Below are 9,565 nucleotides of genomic sequence, written 5' to 3'. Positions count from 1 at the left end.
CACACCGCAGATAATGGTCAAATTCATAAAAGAAATAGAGCTCCAAATCAAGCTACCGGTCAAAAGTATAAGAAGTGACAATGGAACCAAGTTCACTAATCAACTCTTGAATAGTTTCCTGGTTTCCAAGGGCATTAGTCACAACTTTTCAGCTCCCTACACACTATAAAAAAATGGAGTAGCAGAGCGAAGAAATCGTACATTGGTGGAAGCAGCTAGATCAATGTTAAACTTTGCCAACCTTCCTCTCTACATCAGGGCCGAAGAAGTGGCAACTGCATGCTTTGTTCAAAACCGAAGCATCATTTGCAAGGGTCTTAACAAGACTCCGTATGAGGGCCTCAACAACCGCAAACCTAATGTTAGATTCTTCCATATATTTGGATGCAGATGTTTTGTGATCAACACCAAGGATCGCCTTAACTTATATGCACCAAAATCAGATGAATACATTTTTCTTGGCAATTCAACTAATAAAGTGGCCTACATGGTCTCATTAGACGTACGAGATTGATAGTCGAAAGCTTTGATGTCAAATTTGATGACTATTATGTCCGTAACACTGTTCTATCAACTGAAACAAAAGCTATCATGGAAAGTGATATCCCAACCTCTTTGGGTCCCCTAAACATAGTTGAAATCGACTATGATGATCTTTTTGATCCCGTAGAGACAACTCATCTCTCGGAAATCATGATGTCTCCGGTAGCTCAACAGCAACATGTTGAAGTATCTGTTCCAACGTTATCTCAAGAGTTGTCACTCAATACTTCCACCTTGTCGGTTGAGGGGGAAAAGTTCAGCTCCGGTTCAAATGACAAGCATCGAGGTTCTAGTACTAAAAGATGCAGCTCTGGTGTCTACTCGCAGAGTCACAATCCAATCAAATGTTTCTTCAGACTCCGAGGATGAAGAGGTTGAGAACATCGACAAAAGAACATATCCAAGGGTTATCACTCATTCATCAATCTAGGGGGAACCATCTTCGGTTCAGGGGGAACTCCCATCCTCAATTCAGGAGGAACCTCCTTCAACTGTTGTTGTTCAAAATCCTACAGTCTAAAATACTTCTGCCGGTTGCTCCCAAGTCGAGAGGGAACTACCTTCTCCAACCGCAAAATCTTCTGACGTTGAAGATATTCCCTCAACCGCAGCCGCTGATCACCAACAACCTCGTCTTCACATTTAGACGAAGGATCACCCACTGGGTCAAATCATTGGAAACCTATCCAAAGGTATACAAACTTGATCCTCTAGTGATTTAACGGACCACTGCCACTATGCAACTTTCATGTCCTCAGTCGAGCCTCGAGCCATAAAAGAAGCACTCATGGAACCTGACTGGATCACCGCGATCCAAGAGGAGTTAGCTGAGTTTGAAAGAAACAAAGTTCGGAAAATGGTACCAAAGCCAAAAGGCCATACAAATCGTCAGTACTAGATGGGTATACAAAAACAAGCTTGATGAGTCTGGTGCGGTAGTAAGAAACAAAGCAAGGCTAGTTGCTAAAGGGTACAATCAACTTGAATGTGTTGACTACGATGAAACATATGCCCCCTTAGCTAGAATGGAAGCAATACTCATTTTATTAGCGTATGTGGCACACAAGAATATCAAAGTACATCAAATAGATGTAAAAAGTGCATTTCTGAATGGAGAACCGAAGGAAGAACTTTACTTGTAACAACCTCCAAGCTTTGAGAGTCTAGAATTTCCAAACCATTGCTACAAGCTAGAAAATGCAGTATACAGTCTTAAACAAGCACCAAGAGTATGGTATGAGACTCTTTTAGAGTTTCTTGTCATGCCTGGATACAAAAGAGGTGTGATTGATCCCACGTTATTTAGAAGGGCTAATGGTAATCACTTGATGCTTGTCCGAATATATGTGGATGATATCATTTTTAGCTTAACAGATCAGGGTATGGTGAATGACTTTGCAAAGCTCATGAGAAATAAATTTCAAATGAGCATGAATAGAAATATCAACTTCTTTGTAGGGCTTTAAGTGAAACAAGTCCCCTAAGGGATATTCATTCATCAAGAGAAATATCCTCCGAAGTGCTAAAGAAATTCTCAATGGAAAAATGTTCCTTAGCCAAGGTCCCGATGGCCTTCGGATACAAGATTTTAGCTGATCCTACCGGAGAATCAGTTGATCATAAAACTTATCATGGAATGATTGAGTCATTGATATACCTCACTGCAAGTAGACCAGATATTGTCTTTGCAATAGGCTTATGTGCTAGGTACCAAGCTGACCCTAAAGTGTCTCACTTGACCGTATTCAAGCAAATTCTCAGATATCTAAAAGGAAGTAAAGCGTTAGGCCTCTGGTACCCTGCGGGAAATGACTTCATCCTTCAATCATTCACAGATACGGATCATGTAGGATGCATATTAGATCGAAAAAGTACTTTTGGTGGATGCCAATTCTTAGGAGGAAGACTAGTCAGCTGGTCTTCAAGGAAGTAGAAATGTGTCTTGTTGTCTACCACAGAGGCAGAATATGTGGCCGCAACCAGCTACTGTTCCCAAGTTCTTTAGATGAAAACTTAACTCATGGACTATGGTTACAGAATGATGCGATTACCAATTTAATGTGATTTAAAGAGTGCTATAGCGATCTCTCATAATCCTATTCACCATTTTAAGACGAAGCACATTGAACTACGATACCACTTCATCAATGATCATATGCTAAAAGGTAACATCGAACTAATTTTTGTTCCCACTCACAAAGAAATAGCTGATGTTTTTACAAAAGCACTTAATGCTACAAAATTAAATAGCTTTCTGGATATGCTAGGAATGATGAATCCAGACCCGCAATTCTTATTGAATTGATAGCTACCGCAGACTTCATTTGGTCTCCAACTATGAAGAGATTGCTTCTTTTCTTTTCTAAATAAAAACTCTTGAAGCATTCTCTTCACCGTGGTTCTAAAATAATATATTCATCATATTTCTTTTCAGTATACCTAGTATACCACAATCATATATGATCAATATATTCTTTGGGTCCTTTTATTTCTTTTATTTCTAACTTCATGATCAAGTGTTCTTTCAGCTAATCCTACCGTAGTCACAGTACATACCACCACAGTCATTTGAATCCAACCGTAGTTGTAATAAATGACCCCACAATTACTTCATCAAATTTGTGAATAATTTTGTGTGCTATTTAATGGACTTTAAATAAAAACATTCTTTTCAAACATTCACTATGTCACACATGACAATTTCAGTCCTTTTTCAAATAACTTTTCCTTCGACAGGTTCCATTTTCGGATAAAAACAAATGAATCGTTTTTCCCATAAACGAAATCTTCAAGAAATCTTTTCCTCAACCAGTCATATCACCCAACCGTTGGTTGTCAAATCCGGTTCCACTTCCCCATTTTTCACAATGGTTAAAACAATTTTCAACCCCACATTTAGGCGGCGTATGATCATGGTACTGTGTTGCAATAAATGCTCATTTCTCCCCGGAATCGCTTTATCTTTTTGATTTATTTAATTATGGATGATAATGGAAAAACCCACATGTTTTTAACTTTAACAACTGTAGTTAAAGTAATCACAATAAAATTTGAAATCCGGAGGTATAACCCCCCCCCCCCCCCCATTTCTCCCAATATAGCTTTTACGCTATCCAAATCCTTCGACAAACTCTTTCTTCTCCATCTTCTTGCTCAAACAACTTTCTACAAGTTCGAAAAACCCTTTTAATAAAAATGGTGAAATCTGGTATCTCTAGGAAGCAATCAATGGCTTCTAGCTCTGCTCGCCCAACTGGTTTTGAATCCACCATTAAGGATAACACTCCTTCATTTCATCTAGCAATTTCAAAGCCATTTTCGAAGATCATCCATCATACAACGACACAATCAGAATGATGATCAAATTCCGTCCAAAACATCCACTATTTGGTGCTCAATGCCTTCACAGAAGCAGTTCAAATGGTAGTCCTCTTCAAGTGTGCTTTCTCTGCATTTCGTCCAAGCCACAACCTTTAAGGAGTGCATCTCAAATTGGTGGATGATTCACCGGTGGTTCTCACGAAAGAAAAGTTCTTGAATGCAATCAACCTTAGGGCTCTTCCCTCGATGAGATTCTACTCACAAAGATCTAATGACATGGTTTCAACCCTATGCCAGATGGGTTACCATAAGAAACTCAAAGGGATCGGCGCGTTCAAGAAGAATCAATTTTCGACAGTATGGCAGTTTGTGTGCCGCTTTGTCATCAGAAGTCTCTCCAGCAGAACGGGTGGAACGGACAATATGGGGATCAAGCTCTTGTAACTTGTTTAGAGCATCTACACTGGAAACGTTGTCAATTACAGTCAAATTCTGTGGGATGACTTCTTGTAGTACATTCCCAAGGAAGCTCCAAGAGAAGATGCAACCGGGCTCAGTTTTGCTTGATTCTGGTCGTTGTGCATCTCAGATCTACATAAGGATGCCAATCTTGACATGAGAAATGACACAAACCTGTTCTCCACTCGCGATCTGAAAAGGTACACAGCCTCAAAAGATTAAACTATTTTTGGACCCCTTACGAGATTGCCTATATATATATATATATATATATATATATATATATATATATATATATATATATATCTTGGAGTCTATTGGACTCATAACCCTTGATATTGCTGACCATATTGTGGCTACGAGTGATATTGACCCATGCCACTCTTCCCCGCCCAGACTAAGTCAGTCTAGCGTAGTCCCTACCGCAACACAGGCTCCTCCTAGCAGAGCAATCCATACCACAAAGCAGGTTCCTCCTAGTACTGCAACACAGGTCCCCACTTCAACTGCAGACCAAGTAGCTCAAGCCAAAGCCAATAGGGTTAAGTCCATTGTGACATCAAGAAAAAGCCCAATAAATACGGTAAAAAAGGGTGATGGCATTCAAAAGAAGCATTAGTCCAAGACCACAGAAAGGTCTGCTGTTGTTGATCACTCTCCCTCTAAAACTAAGGATCCCCATTCAATGTTATAGATGATTCGCATCATGAGTCCTTGAACTCATGATATGTTTTTAGACGGAAGAAACTCAAGCTTACCCCCAGTCAAAGCCAAACGCGTATCACGACTAATACCGTAGTCTCTCAAAAGACTCAGGTAGTAATTGGAGCTACCGCATGCTCACTTGTTCATACCCCCATCTCACCGCTCATATACAATGAGTGTATCTGTTTGATCCCACCATGGAGACACACCCCCAGTAGGATCCCAAGTGGATCCAATTGATTCGAGTCGCCCTAAGGTCTCCAGGGGATCACACCTACACTACTTTGAACTTAAGGAGTTGAACTCCATATTCCTTTGTGTTGCACAAACACTGCAAGCACAGGTTACAGCGCATGGAACTTCTTCAGCCCTTTCCAGAACTGAGCCAAGGCCAAACTTGACTTTAGGTCAAGGAGATCGAGGAAGCTCAGGAAATCCTATTCCGCCACTATTACTCACAAGTGTTCTAGGTGTAGGAAGCGCAATCGTGCAAGGAACAACGAACCCAAGGGACACCTCTATGAAAAATCAAGGATTTGACGGTTACCAATCTGATGATTCTTGGACTCGATACCGTCCAACTATTGAGTCCGGAATCAAAAAGTTTGAAGCGTTTAAAAGAGCAGTGCAGGCCAGGAAAGCTCAACAAGTTCAACAACAACAACAAAAGGAGAAGGACCTTCAAACAATTGCAAAGTATTGGCAGACTCCTTCAACAACACGAAAATTGTTCACGATATCTTGAAGATTCATGAATGGATGTTTCAAATGGAAGCAATAGTTCATAAAGACAAAGTCATGAAAAGTGGTGCTAATCCATCAAAGCCTCCTAAAAATGATGAAATCCATGATTCGAATGATGATGGAACCGCTATAGAGATAAGCTCATGCCCAATGTTTGACCTTGATGATATTGATTTGGAATATGTTTAGCAGCCTCCTCATTCAGAAGAATTTAAGGTGTTGTTTGAAGATGAATAGTCAAGTGGATCCCAACACTCCACCTCGAAGCCCAAAGCAAAGAAAAAGAAAATCATTGTAGTATCAAGAAAGGAGTTTCTAAGTCTTCAAGCCAAGGTTAATCAAATTTTGGCCGCAGTCACGTCCAAGCAACCAGCTAATACCAAAGTTCCTATACCGCAATCGTTGGTGGAAAGGGTGGAAACCCTTGATACAAGGGAAAGGTTACTTGCTCAACGAGTTAGTCTTGCAATAAAAATAGGAACCAAAGACTTGGATAATCGTCAGACCACAGATCATAAAGACTTCATAGTAACTGCTGACCGACTCATCAAGGAAATCTCAATCCTGAAGGATGAATTCAATGCTTCTCTTGACAAACAATATGTTCATTCGAAGCAATTAGTAGATGAAACCCACAATGCGTATTAATCTAGCATTGCGGTTCTACAGACAACAATCAATGGGTTACGGAGATCCCTAACTGCAAATTTAAGCATTGATGAGATTCTAAGGCTCACCAAGGAGATCTATCAACTCATGTTCGATCAAGAAATCCCCAACAACCAATAACTATGTGAAGCAATGAAGTCCCAATTTAATGAAGCCTTTTCAAAAATTGATGGACTTAAAAAATGGTTTGAGGAGCAACAATTTTTTACTTCCTCAAAAGGGGGAAGTGAGTCCCCTCTGCATTCTTATCAAGGTCACTCTAATTCCAAGACTCCTTTTGTTCATCAAACTCCTCCAAGAATTCCACTTCATCAACCAATTCATCAGACTCCTCCAAGAATTCCAACTCCACAACCATCTCCAAAACAAGCAACTCCGGTGCAATCTCCACAACAAACTCCACCGCAACAAGATCCACAAAATATCCTCATCAGACTCCCCTGCAATTCAGAAACTTGGAACCAACAATGTCCTAGAATCATTCTCATGACTCACCTGCCACACTTCAAAGAAAAAGAGATTGGAGAGCAGCAAAATTTGCTGAACAGATATGGTGGGCACATGGTTTCGATACAACCATGGATGAGTCCTTGAACAACTCTTTGGTAAATCCTACTTGAAGGCTTCTCGATGATGATTATAGGCCTATCTTGAACTATGTTGAGCCACCATCCGATGGGTATTGGGACATTTCAATCTCTCCCAACTCTAATTTTTTCCATGTGTTCGGGCCATTTGACCTCAAGCTCCCTGATGATCAAAGACTTCTTCTTGAGTTTGAACGTCTAAACTTGTTTCATGCCAATCATGGAACTGATTTTAAAAAGATTTGGTCTAATGAAAGTCCATCAGGGGTGAAGAATTACAAGGTGAGGAAATTCATAAAGACTTACTTTGTTCAATATACACTTACTAGGAGAGGAGATGATTATATTAGGACGAAGGCTGATTTTCCCTACATGAACCACGAAGAAGTTCATGATTGCAAGGGTTTTCCATATCAAGGCTGAAAAGCACCTAAAAACGAAGATTGCCTGTGAGAAAGCTTGTGAGTTTCTTAAGGCATTGGTATGTGACTTTGGGAAAATAGATGCGGATATTCATCCTATCCTTGCCAAGAAGTTCAAATTTCCAGAGTTTAAGTCTACACCAAGCTTCACTGAAGGATACCTAGGAGTATATGGATGTGTTCACAGAGGGTTTGCCTAGGGTGCCTCCAGAGAGGCAGGTTAAGTTCAGGATTGATCTGGTTCCAGGCACAGCTACGATAGCCAAAGCACCATATCAGTTGTCTCTTCCCGAGATGCAGTAGTTGTCTACACAGCTGCAAGAGCTATTAGACAAGGGATTCATTTGACTGAGCAGTTCGCCACGGGGAGTACCGATCTTGTTTGTGAAGAAGAAAAAGAAGGATGGATCCCATCATATGTGCATTGACTACTGGGAGCTGAATTTGGTAACGGTGAAGAACCATTATCCACTCACAAGGATTGAGGATCTGTTTGGCTAGCTTTAGGGTGCATCTTGGTTTTCAAAGATTTATTTGCGTTCATGTTATTTTTAAATGAAGGTTAGAGATGAGGATGTACAGAAGATGACCTTCCAGACTCGTTATGGTCATTACAAGTTCGTGATGATGCACTTCAGGCTCAACAATGATCCAGTCACGTTCATGGACCTTATGAATCATGTATGCATGCTGATGATGGATCGGTCGATGATTATAATTATTGATGATATCTTGGTCTATTCCAAGTCCCAGGAGCAACACTAGGAGCACTTGAAGGAGGTGCTGAAGACTTTGCGGATGGAGAGACTTTTCACAAAGTTCTCCAAGTGTGAGTTTTATTTTTGCGAGGTGCAGTTTCTGGGGCACATTGTTAACTAGAATTGTATTCTGGTCGATCTGGCCAAGGTCGAGTTTGTGATGCGGTGAGAGGTTTCGAGGTATCTATATGAGATTTGGAGTTTCCTTGGTTTAGCAGGTTACTATCAGAGATTCAACCAAGATTTCTCCAAGATACATGTTCCTTTGACTCGGTTCACGAAGAAGACACTGACATTTCATTAGGGGCCTGATCACCAGGCAAATTTTGAGACCTTAAGGCAGAAATTATGCGAGGCGCTGATATTGACCATGATGGAGGGTGTTGAGAATTTTGTGGTTTATTGTGATGCTTCTATCACGGGTTTTGGGGAATTTTTGATGCAGAGGGGTCGCGTGATCACTTACACTTCGAGGCAGCTGAAGCTTCATGAGGAAAACTATCCAACACATGATTTGGAGCAGGGGGTTCTGGTTTTCGCTCTCAAGATTTCGTAAGATTATATCTATGGGGTTCACTGGTATATTTACATGGGTTACCAGAGCCTGAGGTATCTGATGGATCAGCCAAATCTAAATATGAGGCATCACTGGTGGTTGGATGTGGTGAAGAATTATGATTGTGAGATCCTTTACCATCCGGGGAAGGCCAATGTGGTGGCCGATGCTCTCAGGCGCAAGGTGGTCACAACTCCAATTAGGGATATATTTTTAAGGATGAACATGATTACTCCGTTGTGGGTCAGGTAGCTTTCTTCGATTATGATAGACGTGGGTTGTTGACTCTTCATCAGAGCGTATAGGTTCCATACTGGGGCGGTGTGCATCATGTTCTGATAGAGGAGGCGCACAAGTCTAGGTTTTTCATTCATCCTAGGGCGACGAAGATGTATAAAGATCTCCGTCCTGATTATTGGTGGTCTTGCATGAAGTGGGATGTGGATTGGTTTGTAGAGATGTGCTTGAATTGTAGGAAAGTCAAGGCCAAGCATCAATGACCTCACGACAAGATGCAGCCGTCGGAGATTCCCATATGAAATGGGAGGGGATTACCATGTATTTCATTATGAAGTTACCTCAGATTGCGCGCATAGTGGATTCGATTTGGGTCATCGTGGATCGATTGACTAAGAGCGCCCATTTTATCCTGATTAAGGAGAGTATTTCCACGGAGAAATTGGCTGAGGTATACATCAAGGAGATTGTAGCACATCATGAGGTGTCGGTTTTAGTGGTTTCAGACCGGGATGTCCGGTTTACTTCCAGGTTTTGGAAGGGGTTCCACAACGAGTTGGGTAC

The sequence above is a fragment of the Lactuca saligna genome, chromosome 6 (genome assembly GCF_052625555.1).
Source record: "Lactuca saligna cultivar CGN05327 chromosome 6, ASM5262555v1, whole genome shotgun sequence".
In the NCBI taxonomy this organism is placed as follows: Eukaryota; Viridiplantae; Streptophyta; class Magnoliopsida; order Asterales; family Asteraceae; genus Lactuca; species Lactuca saligna.
Note: the sequence above shows the minus strand (reverse complement) of the source record.